This window comes from Dasypus novemcinctus, chromosome 5, assembly GCF_030445035.2.
Source record: "Dasypus novemcinctus isolate mDasNov1 chromosome 5, mDasNov1.1.hap2, whole genome shotgun sequence".
Classification (NCBI taxonomy): Eukaryota; Metazoa; Chordata; class Mammalia; order Cingulata; family Dasypodidae; genus Dasypus; species Dasypus novemcinctus.
The window spans coordinates 88,951,927-88,975,083 of record NC_080677.1 but is presented as its reverse complement, the minus strand read 5'-3'; positions in this window follow the sequence as shown (position 1 = coordinate 88,975,083).

Below are 23,157 nucleotides of genomic sequence, written 5' to 3'. Positions count from 1 at the left end.
AGAGAAGAGATGAAAGCCTGAACTCGGGTAGAGAGTAAGATGGAGAGCTAGGGAACAAGACAGAACAAACGGTAAAATAGGCAGAACTTGCTGGTGAACTGGATGTGCCTCCCTCCCTGTTCATAAGACTTTTCAAATTTAAATAATTTATTCAGGAAAAGAGAAAGCAGGTACCACATGCCTTGCCATGAGGGCCCAAGGTAAGCTCTAACAGGGGGGAGGTCAGAAAAGGTTTTAAGGGAGGAAACTGTACAAAATTAAATCTGAAGAAAACAGTCAGTACTTTCTAGTGGATCATGGATTGCTTGAGCTGAATGTGTTTCCAATACACAATGGTAGGCAATAGCAGAACAAATAGTTTCAAAGATTATGCAGAAGACATGAGGGGGTGGGGTTCAGGATAAATGTATGGAACCCTGGAGTCATCAAAAATAGGATAGGTGGGAAGTGGGTGTGGCTCAAGCAATTGGGTTCCCATCTACCATAGGGGAGGTCCAGGGTTCGATTCCCAGAGCCTTGCGGTGAAGGCAAGTTGTCCTGCACAGTTAGCTGGCCTGAACAGGGAGCTGGCACAGCAAGATGATGCAACAAAAAGAGAAACAGAGAGGAGACAATAAGAGATGCAGCAGACCAGGGAGATGAGGTGGCGCAAGAGATTAAGCACCTCTCTCCTACTCCAGAAGGTCCCAGGATACCGCTTAAAGAGAAGACAAGCAGACACAGAAGCATGCACAGCAAATGGACACAGAGAACAGAAAACAAGGTGTGTGGGGGGGAGAGACAGAGGGGAGGGGTGGGGGGGGAGAGGAGAGAGAGAGAGAGAGAAAGGGAGGGAGAAGGAGAGGGAGAGGGAGAGAGGAGAGAGAGATAATCTTTTAAAAAAAAACAAAATAGGAATTTGTTAGCTGCTGGTTCCTCTACTAGAAGACCTAACCACAAGATATCAGGACTACAGAAGGATAAAGGTAGGAGACTACATAGTGATCTGCAATAAAACAAGAAGTGCTATGGGTTTATAGCGCTTTCTGTGTTCGTGTCACCACACTCCATTTCGCCCTACCTTGAGGCACAAAGTTGGTGTTCATTATGCTTGGGAAAGTACATAAGTCTATTAGTTCTACCCTAAGCCCTAACATTTCTTTTACTCATAGGATATGATTTTGAGACTCACAGTTAGGGGTCTGTGTATCAGGTAGTTCCTACTGTTTTTCTAAAGGATTTTAAATTACTTTATAATAACTTATGTTTAGAAGCCTCACTGCTTCAGTCACAAATATTGAAAAGTGCCTATTTTTTTTGATAACTGTTTATACAAACATGATATTTTTATCTAGATGAAATGCCCAGTGCCAAAAGGACAATGTTATGTATGAAGATAACTCTCAGACTTGAAAATATACCTTTGTTTACTCTGTTTAATACACAACATCCATGTACACAATTTCTAGATCTTAAGCATCATCCTGGAAATAGCTAGTTCTTTGCTTGTAAAGTCAAATTTCTACTGCTTTCCCTGAAAATCAAATAAGAAAGAAAGGAAATTCAGTTACTGAAATTCATCATCAACTTATTAGATGGTTTTTTGGTTATTATATATGTGCTTTTCAACACAGCAGCATAGGCTATAAACCTGGTTCTTACCTTCATTTTGAATCTTAATATTCTTTATGGGGGAGACTTAAAAGTATATTTCCTTAAGAAAAAATAATAATAATTTATTTAGTGGGAAAAATGTTTAAAAATTCACTTTACTTAGATGTACAAATTAATCATGAAATTGTGCAGAGTAATTATAGTGGCATTTTTCCATTGATCATAAGGAAATTCATAGAATAGTTAGGATATAATAAACAGATTGGGGAGAATAATATGAAGGTCAGTGTAATTTGGGGTAATTTTAGCATGATTTAGTAAAGATTGTGTCTCCCAGGATAAAATAATATGTTCTCATTACATGGAATGTACTTGGAATTGGGAACCAAAAGGCCTTTATCTCTCACTGTCAGCAAACCCCAGTCCAAATCACAAATCCAGAAGTTTCAAAATCTCTTGATGACATGCCAAATTGAAGATAGATGGTTATAGGGTTTGCACAGACTCAAGATCTGCAATAAAATGAACTGGAGTTATGACATCAGAAACAGAAGGCTAAGAATTAAGGTACATGAATCTGACCTTTTCATACATAATATGTTTATTAATCCTTTTGTACTTCTCCAGTTGCCCAGAGGGAAAATAAAATGCTTGAAGTTTCAGTTGGAAAAGGTGGCTGACCCTGAAACTTTGCAAGCAGTTCACAGGCGTTTATATGCTTGTGAATTGCTACTTATATCTTGTGTGCAGGGCAGTGGAGAGGACAAAATGAGGCAGAAGTGCTTGATGAAATGGAAAATAAGTGGTTCTACAGTGGTTCTACAGGAGATATTAAAACAATATGTGTATCATAAACCTTTGTACAAACATTTCAGCCTATGTCATATATTTCAAGTCATGCGAACACATAAGAAAAAGCACTTAATACCAATTGACCAGCTTCAACGCTGGAAAATTACAAATTAACCGAAAAGAAATTCAAAAGGAAATTAATGGATCCCATAAATGTCTCAAGGGCAAAAATATTGCTTTCTTCTCAGAATATAAAAGAAACAATTTCCGATAATGAATTCTACCAGATAATATTTTACTGACCATGTTATTTCTATTGCTTTTAAAAATGTTTTTATAATTGTCCTACAAATTTCCTTAAGGATACAAAGAGAAATCAGAGACTCTACTTATGGAATAGCCTCAAAACAGCCTATTATTATTTCCATTGCTAAAGTATTTGAAATATATACCAGCATACCCTGCAAATCAACTGTTCTACACAATGTCCACTCACAGAATTGTTTTCACAAACAAAAAGATTCAAAAGAAATAAAAGACAGGGTTGCTTTGCAGTGTCTCAAAACATGATCTCCAGAGGAACTCTCCCTCCCTGTACAGTCAGGCTAATCACTACTGGCAGCAATGGTACTACTAGGACAGTATCTGCCTGAACTCATTTAACCTTAAGTACCTTCCCCTGATATCTAACACATAGAAATTTTTTTTTTCTTATTAATTCTAATCAGGTCCCCTTTCTCCTTCACTCTCTCCTCTCCAGCTTATCTTTTATTTTGTCCAATAATAAACAATGGAGGTTAGTAGGGCAGAGGGTCATCATGTACCTCAATCCCTACCTCAGTCTACCTTTGAAGCCAATGGACTGCCCCTCTGACAGAGTAAATCCATCACTTCCACATATACACAACACACCCCACAACCAGAAAAACGCCAAAACAAAAAACTTTTCTGATTTTTATCAAAGTGCCTACATCAAAAGCATAGGCAGTGTCACCTTTGCTTTTCATTCCCCACATGTGAAAGATGAGTTGATGAGTCGCCAAGACCTAACATGAATTTTTCTAAAGGCCTCTCAAAGCTGTTTATGTCCCACCATCCTCACTGTCTCCACCTTCATCTGGGTCACCACAATCTCTTCCTTGTCTTGATGCCTCTACCCTTGGCCCCTCCAGTTGCTTTCTGCACTACAACTGGAGTGATCAATCTAAAAGGCAAATCTTCTTTTTTTTTTTTTTTTAAAGATTTATTTATTTATTTAATTCCCCCCCCTCCCCTGATTGTCTGTTCTTGGTGTCTATTTGCTGCGTCTTGTTTCTTTGTCAGCTTCTGTTGTCGTCAGCGGCACGGGAAGTGTGGGCGGCGCCTTTCCTGGGCAGGCTGCTCTTTCTTTTCACGCTGGGCGGCTTTCCTCACGGGCGCACTCCTCACGCGTGGGGCTCCCCCACGCGGGGACACCCTTGCGTGGCACGGCACTCCTTGCGCGCATCAGCACTGCGCATGGGCCAGCTCCACACGGGTCAAGGAGGCCCAGGGTTTGAACCGCGGACCTCCCATGTGGTAGACGGACGCCCTAACCACTGGGCCAAAGTCCGTTTCCCAAAAAAGGCAAATCTTCTTAAGCTACTTCTCTGCTTAAAACACTTAATTCCCCACCATGTTCTTAGGATAAAGTTTTACATACTCAGAATATAAGGTTTTATAATCACCTCTGCTTCTCTCTTAACCTCCCTTCTCCTTCCTGAGTCTTATGCAATCTGTGTTTTAGCTATAGCCATGCTTTCTCTGAGTCCTTCGCATTCATTTCTTCCTCCTACTAGATAACTCTTCCTGCCATCTCCCTACCCTGAACATGGATGATTCTTACTCAGCTTAAAGGATTCATCTCAGTGAATTCCCCTTAGGATGACTTCCACCCTACCTACCTTGACACTCCTGTAGAACTTGATTATCACCCTGCTTAATGTGTTCGCTTTTAGCTTGCCTAACACACCAGGGACTGTTCTCATGCACCATTGTCTCCCAGAGGCCTAGAAGAGTGCCTAATTCAAAGTAGACCCTCAAAAAATATATGCTGAAAGAATTAAAAACTCCAAATCATTTGGTTGCATGACTGGTTGGTTGTGGCACTTGTGTATAAAGATCTTAAATACTAACAACAAATCCAGCCATTCAGCTTTGCATCTCACAATCTAAATGTTTAGCCACACATACACCTAGGTCATTTTACCTCTATACTATCCTGACAAGGGCCCTAATTTCATCAAATCCAAGTACTATAAATAGAAAAATGGGTTATTTTCCAGAAAGTCAAAGCTTGAGTTTCCTAAGAGAGCTATCTAGATTTTCAGTATAAAAATCAACCTTTATTTTTTCAAATCATTCCAGTGACTCTAAAAGCTGATGAGCTGCTTCTTTCTCATGGTGGTTGGTAACTGCCAGTCTAAAGGAAGGTAGAGCATTGCACAGCTATAACATGTTTATTATCTGATCTAAGTCAATGGACTTAGCTAACTAGGTGTAATTGACACAAAACCAGTTATCTAAAAGAAAAATATTTTTAGAACCCATTTAAGGTGACTCAAAACTTAGGAGTTCTTAATGTTAAAGTTTAATTCTGTTATTAGTCAGCTGGCATTAAGACATACTGTGTATCTGTCCAATTTAGAAGAATCTCTTGAATAAGAAATCTGAGATTCAACTCTCAAACACAACATCTAAGTTTTGGTTTTGTGTGTGAGGTGTGGGGAAGGAAATAAAGTGAACATTCTCTCCTTGCCCTGATGGCCCAAGGAAACAGGTATTAAACCTGCCTAGAAGAGGACCCATAATTCACAAGGACCCACCTTCCCTGCCAAACTGTAATTCTATATTCCATGTGTGTGACTGGGCTGCTGTTCTACTGTACCAAATTTCGTAGGTACTGAGCAGAGGTGATTATAAAACCTTATATATCCACCCAGATCCCTTCTTCAGGGTTAAAGCATCCTTCCCACAGCTTCTGGGAATAACATCTTTTGAAAGCTCTGGACTCCATCCCTCTCAGGGAAATGTCCTTGGTCACAAAGAACTAACTCACCTAAGGTTAAGTCCCTTCCCAGGGGACTGCCTACAATGACCAACTCAACAGAGGTTCAAAGGGCCCTTGCCTCAATCTGGAAAAACTATGAAGTAACATCCCAACTCCAGAGCTCCCTATAGGCGGGCTGAGGCTCAGTTGCATCAGCATTGTGGGTTAGCTCTTCCTCTGCCCAGTTCTGCCATACTCACTTCCTTACAGATGAATCTCTGGAGAGAACTTTTCAATAAACTGTCTACATGCAACTCTTCACCTGAGAGTTTGTTTCTAGGCAGCCTAATCTAAGACCCAAGTCAACAATCATGTAAGGCAAATTCAGCAGTATAGAGTAGTTTTGCTGACTTCATCAGTAACTTGATTTAAATATTTTTTAGGAGGTTCAAGAGATTGAACCCAGAACCTTGAACATGGCAAGCAGGCACTCAACCACTGAGCTACATCCACTCTCCAATGAGAGTTGGTTTTTTTCTTTGTTTGTTTGTTTTTAAGAGGTACTGGAGATCAAACCCAGAACCTTGTACATGGGAAGCAGGCTTTCTACCACTTTAGCTATATCTGCTCCCATAGGTAACTTTAAATACTCAGTTTTGGTCTTCCATTAGAGGTGTGAACCTATTATTTGAGGCAGAGACAAGGTCTAGAACTTAATCCATCACTAGTTGTCTATAGCTTCCTCTTAATCACAACAAAATTTAGCAACAGACTCATTGGTATTAAGAGTTACCTAATTTCTACCATATGACCCAGAAATTCCACTTCTTAGTATGTACCCAAATCATTGAAACAGGAATTCAAACACACATTTGTACACCAGTGTTCAAAGCAGCATTGTTCACAAGAGCTAAAAGATGGAAACAACCTAAGTACCCATTAACAGATGAATGGATGAAAAAAATATGGTATATACACACAATGGAATATTATCCAGCCATATAAAGGAATGAAATTCTGAAACATGCTGCAACTTGGATGAATCTTGAAGACATCATGTTGAGTGAAGCAAATAAGCCAGTCACAAAAGGACAAATATTGTATTGTCACTATTATGAATAAGCAAATTCAAATAGAAAGAGTAGAGGTTACAGGGAGAAAAGGGTGATAAGGATTTATTGCATAATGGGTACAGAGTTTGTTTGGGATGATCAAAAGTTCTAGTAATGGATGGTGATGATGGTGGCACAATAGTGTGAAAATAATTGATATCACTGAATTGTACTCATGAGTGGTTAGAATGGGAAATTTTGTGTATATATGTTACTGCAATGTTTTTTTTTTTAAGTTGCCTAATTTCTACACTTTATCCTGAACAATTTTGAATGCTCGGCAAAAATCAATCATTAGATAATTTTATCATCACCCAATTATAAAAGGAGTAATATTTTAGATGAAATTCTATTTGAAAGAGCAAGAGAAAAAAATGAAAATAAAAATTATTTGTGCACAACAGATCACTATGTTCTCAAAGATAGAGCAAAGGTATTTTGCTGGATTTATGAAGGTCCAGTTAGGGCTTTTCTAGTCAAAATAAAAAGAATGATTAGAATAGCATCTATTTCATATTCTCAATCAATCTTTTAAAATCTCCTTTGCAAATAAAAGAGAGGTTGCTATAGAATCAACTGATTCTTTTATTCAATCCACTTCTCACTTCATGGGATATGAAAGAATCCTGGGTTGGGGGCTGGAAAGGAGTGGTGTTGATTTTTGGTAACACAGATTTGAGGAGTTGGGGAGGACTGATGTTCTCAAATAGAGGGAATTGTATCTCTCAAGAGAAATCGTGGTCAAGCCCTCAACATTGTTGCAAGTATCTCTGAACATGGCCCTTCAAGCAATGAAGAGTGATTGTCACTGTGGGCCCTGAGGGGAGGGGGAAAGAGGTATTGAATAGATGGAATCAGTGTAACTGTGGGGCAATGGATGTGTTCCACAAGATTATGCAAGGATGTATATAGGACACGTTAAAGTACACCAAAAAATGTATAGGGGCCTATAGGCTACAATGTAAATCATAATGTAAAACATAAGATAACTAAAAATTTAGAAAATTGTATAGTCTAAAATATAGACCACAATGTAAACCCAAGTGTAACCTTGTTTGAAAGCTATTATCTCAATATCTGTACGTCAGTTGCAGTACATATAGTATGAACGTGTAAAAAGATTATTGCTGGGGAAGGGACAAAGTGTCTGAGGTTGAATATGTGGGAGTACTGTATATTGTATATATGAATTACTGTGGTCTAAAACTTTGTGAAGACAAGCTTAATAATTAGAAAAAAAAGAAAAAGAAAAAGAAAGGACTTAGGCCCGGAGGAAGAGATGGAAGAAGTTGCCTTGCCAATGTGCATACAGGGCAACACTTATTGCAGTGATGGAAGGCAAAACATCAAAAACAAAGCTTTTTCATATTTCACTTTTTTGATACCCCAATTTATTTTTACTTTAATTTTTCTAAATTAGTATGTATTCTATATCTAACCTCTAAACCCATCACTATATTCCATTTTACTGTTAATGGAACCTGGCAATATATTGGGCTTCATTTTCAGGGAGGTTTTGGACCACAGAGGGGTTTGATGGTGGCAGGGGAGGAATACTGGTGTGGGGTATTATTGGTAGGGAGATCTCCAGGGCATATATACAAGGAACATAAAAATGTTTGGATATTTTCATACTGGTTACAGTTGGGAACAATGGCTGGGGGAGTGCTGAGTTCCTGGCTGGGGGAGCTCTGTCGCATTCCCTAATGGAACAGCAACAATCCTCTGAGTGCAATGGCTAAGACCAATAAGGAAAGATGGTCCAACAATGAGCCCTTGATGCTAATGACTATGCTTGTGGGCCTGTGGGCCTGAAATAAGAACTAGGCCTAGAGCTGCAGGGTGCCTAAGAGTTACCTCCTGAGAGCCTCCATGTTGCTCAAATGTGGCCAGTCTCAAAGCCAAACTCAGCATGTAAATGCATTGCCTTCCCTCCAGTGTGGGACATTGACTCCTCGGGATGAGCCCTGGTACCGAGGGATTACTACAAGTACCAGCTGATGATATGGCTGGAAAATGACCTTGAATAAAAGGGTCAACTCAGACCAGCAGAATACCTCAGCCTACATGTAATATCAGGAGTTGAAAATGCTTTTTGACCCTGAATAAAAGGGGAAAATGGAAAGGACAAATGAGTTTATATGGCTATGAGTCTCCAAAAAAGAGCCGGGAGGTCATCAGAGGGGTCGCCCTTACACACACCTCAGCAATGTCCCAGAGACAGCTAAAGTAGATATAACCCCAGGTATTGGTTCTTCTGAGGGTTACAAAGACCCACAGGTTCTATGGTCATGGCAGATGGACTTCAGTGTCATGTCAGTTTGCCCTACTTTGGAGTTTGTGGTCTTGAGTGTGATGGAGTTGGAGTCAGGTGTGATCTTTGTTCACAAGCCTCTCCTGTCACTTTTACCGGACCTGTGGTTGGTGCTGGGGTTTAGTGTATACTCAGGGGACCTGAATCTCTGGACTCTCTATGTGAGCCTCAACAGACTTGCAACTCCTACTCTCTGGTTTATTGGACTTAAGTCAGCTAACAGGGAGGTGAAGAAGGTCAACCACCATACCAGAGAGCCAAGAGTGCCTACAACTGCAAGCAGGAGAATTGTATCCATCATCCAAGTGGAATTGAAGCACCCTCTCGATACAGAGGCAGAGTGGACATAACCATCCCAGGGTCCACAGAATGGAGGAATAGAGTATAGATTAGAGTGGACTTACTGACTATTCTGGAACTAATGTGCTTAGCAATGGAAGCAAATGTAGCACTAAGATGGAGAAAGTGGCAATGGTAGCTGCTGAGGGTGGAAATGGGAAGAAAAGATGTGATGTGGGGGCATTTTCAGGACTTGGAGGTGTCCTGAGTGGTACTGCAGGGGCAGTTATTGGACATTGTATGTCCTCCCATGGCCCACTGGGTGGACTGGGAGAGAGTGTAAACTGTAATGTGGACCATTGACCATGTGGTGCAGCAGTGCTCAGAGATGTATTCACCAAGTGCAATGAATGTCCCATGATGATGGAGGAGGTTGTGGTTATGGCAGGAGTGGGGTGAGGGGGGTGGGGGGTATATAGGGACCTCATATTTGTTTAATATAATATTAAAAATTAATTAATTAATTTAAAAAATTTTTGAGGAGTTGAAATTAAGTCAGTTGGTCCACCTGATTGTGGTCTCAAATTGACTCAATAGATACAAACCAAGTTTTTTTTATAAAGCAAATGAACATAAAGAAAACAAATAAATCAGGGTGCAACAGCAAAAAACAGGTTTGTTTCCCTTTTAAGAAAATACAACTTTTTATATACAGGTAGTAGTTGTCAAACTAGAAAAAAGCAAGTTTGCCCACCGATTATAAAGTGATTCTTGCTTGCTTTAAGTAGCAAGTTCTCTCTAGCACAGGTGAATCACTAACTTGATGGTGGTTTCCCATACCTGAATGATATGGTCCTACTCTTGATGGTAAAGAAGGACAAAAGCCAGTGAGGGTGGAGACCCATTTATGTTTTCTGGGAGCCTGAATTTTTCAGTGCTAAATCAGAAGTTAGCTCGAACATCGTCTGAGTTTTGAACTCTAACTGCATCTGGGCTTGATGCCATGACTCTGCTTTGGTGCACTCTGCCTGTGGCAGAGCATGCTCTCAGCAACTGGAGAAGCCACCAAGGCCTTTGTTTCCATAACTTCCTAAGTGAACCAGTAGCTCCAAGCACAGACAATGGTTCCATCTCCTTCTAAGCTCATAGAAAGCTGGATGCAGCAGGACAGAGGGGCCCAGAATGTTCTCCAACCCTCTTGCTGCCAGCAGGGCTCCTGTCAGCCACACTAGCAACCAAGGATGCTTTCTGGAAAGAACACAATAAGAAAATAACTGGACCAAGCACAGAGCTGCCTACTTACTACCCAATTTACCTGGTACTTCCAGTCCCAGATTTCAGCCTCTGGCTTGGTAAGACAACTTATGTTTTACAAAATGGAGCTGGACTTTTAAAAGTGGGCTGGAAAATTCTGTTATTCAGCAAGATTTGATTCACAATGGCCTACTCTAGGGTTGCTTCATGGGCAGTCACACAGGGACCCATACTTAAAAGGAGCCCTTTGATTGGTTTAATGTTCTACCATCACCGTCTAGAAGATCTTTTTTACATTGGTCCTGACAAATTATGCAACCAGCTCTGGCATGGTCTTTCATAGAGTCATCTCTGGAAAAACTAATTGCCAACTTAACAGAAGTCAAAAGACTGAACAGCTGTTTGTATGTGTGTGTGTTTGTATGCCCCCCCAAAAAAGTATAATAGATAGATGACAGATAGATAGATAGATACATAGATAGATAGATAGATAGATAGATAGATAGATAGATAGATAGATAGATAGATAGATAGATGTAGGTAGGTAGGTAAGTAGGTAGGTAGATAGTGAAAGAGAAGGTGGGGAGTATTCTTCTGGCTCAGTAATTTGGCACCAACCGTTTACTCAGTAAGAGTCAAAAATTAATCTGATCCAAAGTTAATATAGTCTCATTTTAAATTTTTAAGTTATTAGAAAACTGTATTTATCCATAAAAGGTATATATTAAAAACAAATTGAAGGGAAATGGATGTGGCTCAAGTGACAAGGTCTCTGCCTACCAAATGGGAAGACCTGGGTTCGATTCCTCGGCCTCCTGGTGAAAAAGAAGAGAAAGTGTGGGTGCACAGCTAGCCTGTGCCCACGTGGCAAGCTGAGTGCCTACACAACAAACCAAGTGCCCATGTGGATGCTGCATGGCAAGCCAAGTGCCCATGTGGTGAGCCAGTACCTATGCAAGTGAGTCACACAGCAAGATAATGATGCGACAAAGAGGAGAGTCAAAGTGAAATGCAGCAGAGACTAGGATCTGAACTGGTACAATTGACAGGGAACATCTCTCCACATCAGAGGTCCCCAGGATCAAATTCCAGGTAATCCTAGAGGAGAAAGACAAGAAGACAAAAAAGAGAAATAGATATAGAAGATCACACAGCAAATGGACACAGATAGCAAAAAAACAGCAGGGTGGGGGAGGAGGAGGAGAAGAAAAATTAAATTAAATTAAATTTAAAAAAAAACAGAACAAACTGAAAAGGTGTTGCCAACTGGTAAAAAGCAAGCTTCTGTAACCTAAGTATCTTAATAAAACAAATAGGTGTAATATGGTGGCATTTTCAGAACACTGGAATATTGTCTGGAATGATGTTGCAGTGATAGATACAGGTAATTATATATCTCATCATAACTTACAAAATTGTGTGGGAGAGAGTTTAAACTATTATGTAAACTATAATCCATACTTAGTGGCAATGCTCCAATATGTGTTCATCAATTGTAACAAATGTACCACACTAATGAAGGGTGTTGTTAATGTGGCAAAGTGTGGGAGGGGTAGGGAATACAGCATATGGGAAGCCCCTATGCTTTTTATTTAATATTTATGTAATCTAAGTATCTTTTTAAAAAGAAAAAAGAAAAGAAAAAGAAAACAGCTTAAAAATTAAAAATAAGAAGTAAATAAGTTTCAAATTCAGGGCAAAGTAAAATGATATTGTCTTTCTATTTCACTCCCAGTGAAGGAAATCTAAATCAATGACTCCAAATTTTTTGACTATGCATCCTTATAAGTAAAAGTATTTTGAACATGCAATCACATGTTCAAAACTTTCACAGACTTTCACACTGTTCACATTTACAGACTTTCTTTTTCCTTTTTTTCACATACTCTCATAAACATATATATAATTTATATTCATGTATTATACTAGTAAGTATATTTTTAAGCTATACAAAAACATAAATGCTAAAAGGATGAACTAAAAATAAAATTTTATATAATTTTAGTTTGTTTATTAATGGTCTAGAAGTCTTTATGCTGTCACTAAATTATCCTTAATATTTTTAAAATTATGATCAATGCAATCAAACATACATCATTTCTTTCAATCTTGACTTAACACTTATCGATGCCATGATTCACAAGTCTAGTTCTAAGTTCAGTCATGGCTGTCATAAGGTAATGAATATGATTACATATGCTACACAAAGATAAATAGATCCAAATGGATAAAGCATATAATTGGCTGTGCTTATTAAATCAGGATACTCATTTTTTAATTCTTAGAATTGTTGGTATTATATTCAATCCACAGTTTCCTTGTAAGAATCTCTGAAGCCACTTATCCAGTGTCTTAATTTAGTTAAAACTAGATAGGACAATCTGTTCATCCACTTAACAAGGCACACAAACACTGCAATATGCTGTAATATGGTGAAAGTGAACTAATATGTGACTCCCACTCTTCCCTGGAATAGCTAGGGACCATCAGAACACGATTGCTGGACATGTGAACAGAGTAAGGGCAGCAATGTTAAACTACATGATAAATATTAGTAAACCTGTATTTCTTTCTTATTGTCCAGAGAAAAATACTATAAAAAGAATTTGAATATTTTCTTTCCAAGACCTTGGGCAATCTACTGAGAAAACCTCTGACCTAAACAACAGACTGGAGGGAATCATTTAATAAAGAGATCACAGATTTAATCTTTGACTTTGCCTTTTTTCAGGTTTTGCTTCCCTAAGTGAGTAGCTAAACACCTAGAAACTGTGATACGCAATGCCAACATGCTTCCAGATTTGTACACTGCGCATGTTTTGGTACCCACATACTCAAAAGTCAAATATACTTTGGTGCTCAATGTTTAAGGGATTTACTCCAAAATTAAATCAAAGTAGTTCATCTCCCAGAAAGCACAATTTGAAATTTAGAATAAGGAAAAAATAGGAAACTTTACCTTTGCCTGAGATAAAATTTAATCCTCCAGAAATGTATGGTACAATGACTTAACATTCACAATTCCATTCAAGATCATTCTGACTCACGGCAGGAAACATTTTGTAGGTATTCCATAAGAAATCCCTTTTCAGGACACATCGTATTCAAAAGCTTGACCAAGTTTATAGCTTGATCCTCAGATTATAAACCTTTGCTATTATAAATAATATATATAGAACCCATTTTTCATATTTTCACTTTGGCCTACATGACAGTTTATGAAATAATAGCAGTAACACAGGGTGATAGTAAAATTTGAATATTAACAATATATTTATACATAAGTATTAAACAAAATTTTAATTTCAGCAATAAAAAATGCCCATTTTTCTCAAAATTTGAAATAAAAACAGAAAGTCTTAAATACAAAAAATGAAGCTGTGAGAGATTGAACAAAGATATGTTCTCTCTTTTTTTTGGATTTTTTTTTTCTTTATTTTTTTAATGTTACATTAAAAAAATATGAGGTCCCCATATACTCCCCACCCCCCTCACCCCACTCCTTCCCCCATAACAACAACCTCCTCCATCATCATGAGACATTCATTGCACTTGAATACATCTCTGAGCACCGCTGCAACTCATGGTCAATGGTCCACACCATAGCCCACACTCTCCCACAGTCCACCCAGTGGGCCATGGGAGGACATACAATGTTCAGTAACTTTCCCCGCAGCACCACCCAGGACAAGTCCAAGTCTCGAAAACGCCCCCACATCACATCTCTTCCTCCCACTCCCTACCCCCAGCAGCCACCATGGCCACTTTCTCCACACCAATGCCACATTTTCTTTGATTACTAATCACAAATAGTTCATGAATAGAATATCAATAAATCCACTCTAATCCATAATCTATTCCTCCATCCTGTGGACCCTGGAATGTTTGTGTCCACTCCACATCTATATCAAGAGGGGGCATAGATTCCACATAGATGCTGGATGCAATTCTCCTGCTTTCAGTTGTAGGCACTCTTGGCTCCACCACACCAGATATGTTCTTTTTTATTTCATTTTATTTATTCATTTTTTAAAAAATATTACATTCAAAAAATATGAGGTCCCCCACTGCCCCCACCCCACCACTCCCCCCCACATCATCATGACACATCCATTGCATCTGGTGAGTACATCTCTGGGCATTGCTGCACCCCCATGGCCTGTGGTCCACACCACAGCCCACACTCTCCCACATTCCAACCAGTGGACCATGGGAGGACATACAATGTCCAGAAATTGTCCCTGCAGCACCACTCAGGACAACTCCAAGTCCCGAAAATGCCTCCACATCTCATCTCTTCCTCCCAGCTCCATCACGCAGAAACACCAGCTCCAGAGAAGGGCCAACTGACATGGCAGTGAAGCCCATCTGCCATGACCATAGAACCTGTGGGTCTCTTTAGCCATCAAAAGAACCAGTACCTGGGGTTGTATCTACTTTATCTGTCTCTGAGACTCTGCTCAGGTGTGCATAAAGGCAATCCTTCTGACAACCTCCAGAATCTTTTTTAGAGACTCATAGCCATATAAACTCATTTGTCCTTTCCATTTCCCCCTTACTTTAGGTCAAACAGCATTTTTAACTCCTGTTATTATATGTAGACAAGGATATTCTGCTGGTCCACGTTGAACCTTTAATTCAAGGTCATTTTCTAGTTATTTCATCAGCTGGTACTTGGTAGTGATCCCTCGGTGCCAGGGAGGCTCATCCCTGTGTGTCATGTCCCATGCTGGGGCGAAGGCATTGCATTTACATGCTGAGTTTGGCTTCAAGACTGGCCACATTTGAGTAACATGGAGGCTGTCAGGAGGGAACTCCTAGGCACAGTGCTGCTCTAGGCATTGTTCTTATTTCCAGTGTATAGGCTCACAAGCATAGTCATTACTATCAGGGGCTCACTGTTGGACCCTCATTCCTTCCTGGTCCTTGCCGTTGCACCCGGGGGACTGCCACTGCTCCCCTAGGGACCACAACCAGGAACCCAGTACCCCCCCAGCTATTGTTTTTAATTGTTTCCACTATGAGTATATCCAAACATTTCCATGCACCCTGGACACATGCCCTGTAACTCCCTGTCAACCATATGTCCCCTGTCAATAACATCCCATACCAGTATTCCTCTGCTGCCATTATTGAACCACTCTGTGATCCAAAACTTCCTGAAAAGTGAAGCCCAATATAATGCCAGGTTCCCTTAATAGTAAAATGGAATATAGCGATGGGTTTAAAGGTTATAGAATACATATTGATTTGGAAAAATTCTACATCCTATCTTTTTCTTTTCTTTTTTCCTAATTATTGAGCTTCTCTTCACAAGAGCCATAGATCACAATAATTCATATATACAATATACAGTACTCCCATATATCCATTATAAAACCTTTTCCCTTCCACAGCGGTAATCTTTTAATTTATTCATATCATATTTACTGAAACCGATGTACAAATATTGAGACAATAGCTTTCAAACAAGATAACATTTGTGTTTACATTGTGGTTTATACTTTAGGCTATACAGTTTTCTAACTTTCTTAGTTATCCTATGTTTTACATTATGGTTTACATTATTAGCCTGTCATCCCCTATATGTTTTTGGTGTAATATTACATGTTTTATATCCATCCTTGTGTACTCTTGTGAAACACTTCTTTTACCCTCACAGTTATTTTGGTTCCATCTACTCAATATCTATTTCCCACTCCCCTTGGGCCCCACAGTGACAGTCAATCTACATTTCTTGAGGAGCCATGTTCAGAGATACTTGCAACAGTGTTGAGGGCTTGACTTGCTCAAATGCCCTAAAGCCCTGGGAGCCACCATTTCTCTTGAGAGATACAGTTCCCTCTATTTGATGGCATTAGTCCTCCCCAGTTGTTGGTTACCTTGACTCTCATTATATGGGTCTCCACCCAAAGTATAACCCACTCTGGCAAAATGAGCATTCACATATTCCCTAGGAGTCTGTCCTGCGTCAGATTATCCCCTTTGAGTATCTTAAACAGGTAACTTTCCTAATTATATTTTGAAAAGGTTTTCTCAGCATTATACTCTCAACCAACACCTGAAATCTCCTATGTTCGTATGTTGCCCCACGCTCCCCCTAATTTCTTGGGCAATATTACCCATCTGCCCATCCCTAGCCCCCCTCAAACTCCCAAAGCCCTACCCAAAGGTAATCCTATGCCCCCATTTTAGCCCTTCCTTGTACACATACTTACCTCCAGCTTATGATAGATTTCACCCATGTAGATGTCAGCTTACATCCTCCCGATTTCCTGTAAGCCTAATTTCCAGTCTCTAGCTCTCTGAGGCAGCTTGCTTATTTCATATCATTGAGGTCATGTAGTATTTGTCCTTCAATGCCTGGGTTGCTTCACTCAACATAAGGTTCTCAAGATTCATCCATGTTATCGTGTGTGTTTGTAGTGTATTTGCTTTTAAAGCCGAGTAGTATTCCATTGTATGTATATACCACATTTTATTGATCCACTCATCTCTTGATGGGCATTTGGGTCGATTCCAACTTTTGGCGATAGTGAACAAGGCTGCTATGAACATTGGTGTGCATATATCAGTTTGTGTCCCTGCCTTCAGTTCTGCTGGGTATATACCCAGCAGTGGAATTGCTGGGTCATATGGCAAATCTATAGTTAGTTTTTTGAGAAACCGCCAAACTGTCCTCCAGAGTGGTTGGATCCTTCTGCATTCCCACCAGCAGTGGATGAGTGTTCCCATTTCTTCACATCCTCTCCAGCATTTGTATTCTTCTGTTTTTTTCATAGCTGCCAATCTTATGGGAGTAAGGTGGTATCTCACTGTAGTTTTGATTTGCATTTCCCTGATAGCTAAAGATTTGGAGCATTTTTTCATGTGATTTTTAGCCATTTGTATTTCTTCTTTGGAGAAGTGTCTGTTTAAATAATTTTCCCATTTTTTAAATGGGTTGTTTATCTTTTTATTTTCAAGATATAGGAGTTCTTTATATATGCAAGTTATAAGTCTCTTATTGGATATATGGTTGCCAAATATTTTCTCCCATTGTTTAGGTTCCCTTTTTACTTTCTTGACAAATTCCTTTGAGGTGCAGAAGGCTTTAATTTTGAGGAAGTCCCATTTATCTATTTGTTCTTTTGCTGCTCGTGCTTTTGGTATGATGTTCATGAAGCCATTTCCTATTACAAGGTCTTGTAGATGTTTCCCTACACTGCTTTCCAAGGTCTTTATGGTCTTGGCTCTTATGTCTAGGTCTTTGATCCATCTTGAGTTGATTATTGTATAAGGTGTGAGATGGTAATCCTCTTTCATTCTTCTACATATGGATATCCAGTTCTCCAGGCACCATTTGTTGAATAGGCCATTCTCTTCCAGTTGAGAGGGTTTGGTGGCTTTATTGAATATTACATGGCTATATATATGAGGTTCTATATCAGAACTTTCAATTCACTTCCATTGGTCTGTGTGTTTCTCCTTATGCCAATACCATGCTGTTTTCACTACTGTAGCTTTGTAGTATGTTTTGAAGTCAGGTAGTGTGATTCCTCCAATTTCATTTTTCTTTTTCAATATGTCTTTGGCTATTAGGGGCCTCTTTCCTTTCCAAATAAATTTCATAGTTAATTTTTCTAGTTCCTTAAAGAAGGCTGTGTTGATTTTTATTGGGATTTCATTGAATGTGTAGATCAGTTTTGGTAGGATAGACATCTTAATAATATTTAGTCTTCCTATCCATGAAGAGGGAATATTCTTCCATTTATTTAGGTTTTCTTTGATTTCCTTGAACAGTCTTGTATAGTTCTCAATGTATAAGTTTTTTACATCTTTAGTTAAATTTATTCCTAAATATTTGATTTTTTTATTTACTATTGTGAATGGTATTTGTTTCTTGATTTCCTCCTGATCTTGCTCATTATTGGTGTACAGAAATGCCACTGATTTTTGCGCATTGCTCTTATAACCTGCGACTTTACTAAACTCATTTATGAGTTCTAGAAGCTTTGTTGTAGACCTCTCAGGGTTTCCTATGTATAGGATCATGTCATCTGCAAATAATGAAATTTTGACTTCTTCCTTTCCAGTTTGAATGCCTTTTATATCTGGTTCTTGCCTCAGTGCTCGAGCAAATACTTCTAAGAAAATGTTAAATAGAAGGGGAGAGAGTGGGCATCCTTGTCTTGTTCCTGACTTTAGAGGGAAGGGTTTTAGGATTTCTCCATTGTAAACAATGTTGGCTGTGGGTTTTTCATATATACTCTTTATCATGTTCAAAAAATTTCCTTGTATCCCGGTCTTTTGTAGTGTTTTTATCAAGAAAGGGTGCTGTATTTTGTCAAATGCTTTTTCTGCATCTTTAGATATAATCATGTGATTTTTTTCCTTCAATCTGTTTATATGGTGTATTACATTGATTGATTTTCTTATGTTGAACCATCCTTGCATACCTGGAATGAATCCCACTTGGTCGTGGTGTATAATTCATTTAATGTGTTGTTGAATACGATTAGCAAGTATTTTGTTAAGTATTTTTGCATCTAGGTTCATTAGAGAAATTGGTCTGTAATTTTCCTTTCTTGTGGTGTCTTTGTTTGGCTTTGGTACTAGGGTAATGGCATCATAGAAGGAGTTAGGCAATGTTCCTTCTGTTTCAATTCTTTGGAAGAGTTTCAGCAGGACTGGTGTTAGTTCTTTCCGGGATGTTTTGTAGAATTCACCTGTGAAGCCGTCTGGCCCTGGGCTCTTCTTAGTTGGCAGGTTTTTAATGACTGATTCTATCTCTTTACTTGTGATAGGTTTGTTGAGATCTTCAATTTCTTCTTTCGTCAATATAGACTGCTTATGTGTTTCTAGGAATTTGTCCATTTCCTCTGAATTGTCGTTTTTGTTGGAATATGGTTTTTCAAAGTATCCTCTTATGATAGTGTTTATTTCTGTGGGGTCAGTGGTGATATCTCCTTTCTCATTTCTTATTTTATGTATTTGCATCTTCTCTTTTTTTCTTTGTTAGTCTCACTAAAGGTTTGTCAATTTTATTGCTCTTCTCAAAAAACCAGCTCTTGGTCTTGTTTATCTTTTCAAGTGCTTTCTTATTTTCTATTTCATTTAGTTCTGCTCTTATCTTTGTTATTTCCTTCCTTCTTCTTCCTGTGGGATTAGTTTGGTTTTTTTTTTCTAATTCCTCCAAATGTGTAGTTAGTTCTTCAATTTTTGCTCTTTCTTCTATTTTGATGTATGAATTTATGGCTATAAATTTCCCTCTCAGTGCTGCTTTTGCTGCATCCCATAAATTTTGGTATGTTGTGTTATCATTATCATTTGTTTCAAGGTAGTCATTGATTTCTTTTGAGATTTACTCTTTGACCCACTGTTTTTCTAAGAGTGTGCTGTTTAATTTCCATATCTTGGTGTGAAATCTGGGCCTCTGGCCCTTGCAGATTTCCAGCTTCACTCCACTGTGGTCAGAGATATTATTTTGTATGATTTCGATCTTTCTGAATTCATTAAGCCTTTCTTTGTGGCCTAGCATATGGCCTATCTTGGAGAATGATCCATGTGCACTTGAGAAAAATGTATATCCTGCTGTGTTTGGGTGTAATGATCTGTATATGTCTATTAGATCCAGCTCCTCTAATATACTGTTCAAATATTTTGTTTCTTTAGTGATTCTCTTTTCAGATGTTCTGTCCAGAGTTGATAGTGATATATTAAAATCCCCCACTATAATTGTAAATGCATCTATTCTTTCACTTAGTTTTTCCAGCGTTTCCTCGCGTATTTAGAGGTGCCCTTGTTAGGAGCATAAATATTTATGATTGTTCATTCTTCTTGAGAGAGTATCCCTTTCACTAATATGTAGTATCCTTCTTTGTCTCTCACAATTGTTTTGCATTTAAAGTCTATTTTGTCTGATATTAATATAGCTACTCCTGCCTTTTTTTGGTTATTGTTTGCTTGTAAGATTGTTTTCCAACCATTCACTTTCAGCCTCCATGAATCTCTGATTCATGGTCTAAGATGTGTGTCTTGTAGACTGCATATAGATCTAAGATGTGTGTCTTGTAGACTGCATATAGATGGGTTATATTTCCTTATCCAATGTCCCAGTCTGAATCTTTTGATAGGTGAGTTTAATCCATTGACATTCAGTGTTATTACTTTCAAGGAATTATTTATGTTAGCCATATTTTGATTGGACTTGTGTTTGTCATATTTTGTTTGTTTGGGTTTTTTTTCCTTCTCTTTTTGTCTTTTTTGTTGCTCTTACACTCTCCTCCAACTCTGTCTGTCCTGTTTTTTCCTTTCTTTCTGCAGAACTCCTTTTAGAATTTATTGAAGGGGAGGTTTCTTGTTGGCATACTCTTTTAATTTCTGTTTATCTGTGAATATTTTGAACTCTCCATCCTTTTTGAATGCTAGTTTAGCTGGATGGAGTATTCTTGGTTGGAAATTTTTTTCTTTTAGTACCTTGACTATATCATACCACTGCCTTCTTGCCTCCATGATTTCAGAGAAGAAATCAGCACTTAATCTTATGGAGCTTCCCGTATATGTGATGGTTTTCTTTTCTCTTGCTGCTTTTAGAATTTTCTCTTTGTCTTGAACATTGGATAATTTGACAAGTATATGTCTTGGGGTGGGCCTGTTGGGGTTTATGATGTTTGGGGTACGTTGTGCTTCTTGGATATGTACATCTGTCTCTTTCAGTAGATTTGGGAAGTTTTCAGCCATTATTTCCTGCCACACTCCTTCTGATCCCTTTCCCTTCTCTTCTCCTTCTGGGATGCCTATAATACGTATGTTTGTGCATTTTGCACTGTCATTCAGGTCCCTAAGTCCTAGCTGGATTTTTTCTATCTTTTCATCGATCAATTCTACTATCTGTTTGATTTCCGATGTACTGTCTTCCACATCACTAATTCTCTGCTCTTCCTCTTCTAATCTGCTGCTATTTTCTGTGAGTGTATTTTTGATTTCTTGAACTGTGGTGTTCATTCCCATCATATCTGTTATCTTTTTGCGTATGTCTGCAATTTTCCCTCCAAGTGTTGTCTTCATATTGTTAACCTCTTCCTTTACTTCATTAAATTTGTCTGTGATATATGTTCTGAGATCTTTAATTACTTGTGTGAAGTTCTGCTCCCTTCCTGGTTTTTAGTTTGTTCATTGGATTCAGCCATGTTTTCCTGATTACTGGTTTGGTTTGTAGATTTTTGTTGCTGTCTGGTCATCATTTTACTTGACGGGTTTAACCAGTTCCTTAGTTTCTTTGTCTAGTCTTGGGGATTAATTAGCTGTTATTTTTGTGTAAGTGTTATATCTTCTCTCTGTCACTTTGTTCTTCTTATTCTAATTTCTTATTGCTGGCTGAGTTCACTTTGAAGGAAAATATTAGGGCCAGGGAAAGGCAATTGTGTAAGAAAGGAAAATGTGTAAAGTAGTATTGGTAATAAATTTTAACAGAGCAACAATATGAGATCTGGGAGGATGGATATTAGATTCATGTAAGTTGTGTAGAATTATAGCAGTAAGTAGAGTACCTATAATGAGGTAGTTGACTGAATATGGGAGGAATATGGTATGGATTAAAAAGCTAGTGTTTTCATGAGAGAGGGAAAGAGAAAAGAGAGGTAATAGTTTCAAGAGTGGATAAAAGACAGAAAACAAAACAAAGGTATTAGAAATTAAGAGTTAGACAATTTGGGGATCAAAGAAAGGGAGGTGGAATATAGGAGAGACAGTAGATGATGGAGGATATCAAGATGTGGGGGAAAGGGGATAGTGTGGGTAGCCAAAATCAATTCACACAGAAATGAGGCAACGGAGGATGAGGAAACCCAGCAAATGTGAGATGTTCCCTGCAGCACCTATTGTATAAAGATAAAATAAAATAAGAAGAAAATGAGGGACAAGAGAAAAGAGAGAAAAAAAAGAGAGAGAGAAGAAAGAAAGAAAGAAAAAGTGGGGGTGGGTAAAGAAAAGGGAGAGGAACAAGTAAGGAAAAGAAAAGAAGATATAGAACACCCACAACAACAACAACAAAAAAAAAACCCTAAATAAATGAAAAAAAAAAAGACCTTGGGGGATACAATGGGAGAAAAGACTAGGAAATAATGCAATATTAGCAAGCAGGACAATAAAAAAATAAAAATTAAAAATTAAAATAAAAAAAAAAACGCAAACATTGAGGGCTAGGACAATCAAGGACCTCAGATGGGCCTCAGGGCATGGTGGATTCAGGGATGGAAAGTCTGAGATATTGCAGACTCAAGAGGTGTGAGTCTCTGGGGTGTGGGCCACCAGGGTTTAGGGCACACAGACCTGGCAACCTCAAATCCGGTTAACAGAGAGCCCGGGAGCACCGCAGTACAACACAGCCTTCAGAGATCCCCACAGCTGGGTGCCAGCCCTATGGGAGAGGTCACATCCGCAAACTCTGACCTATGTGTCTGAAACCTGCAATTCCCCCTTTCACTAGGGTCTCTTCTGTGGCTGTATCAACAATTCGACTTCAGGACACCTCCCGCCCTGCAAGCCCCCAAAACAGTCAGTTGGGGGCGCCTCTATATTGCAGCCAATTTAAGCCAGGCCTAGGGTGCAGGGCTCTAGCCGGAAGCGCTGTATCAGTGTCTTTTTTTTTTTTTTTTTTTTTTTAAAGATTTATTTTCATTTATTTAATTCCCCTCCCCTCCCCCGGTTGTCTGTTTTCTGTGTCTTTTTGCTGCGTCTTGTTTCTTTGTTCGCTTCTGTTGTCGTCAGCGGCACGGGAAGTGTGGGCGGCGCCATTCCTCGGCAGGCTGCTCCCTCCTTCGCGC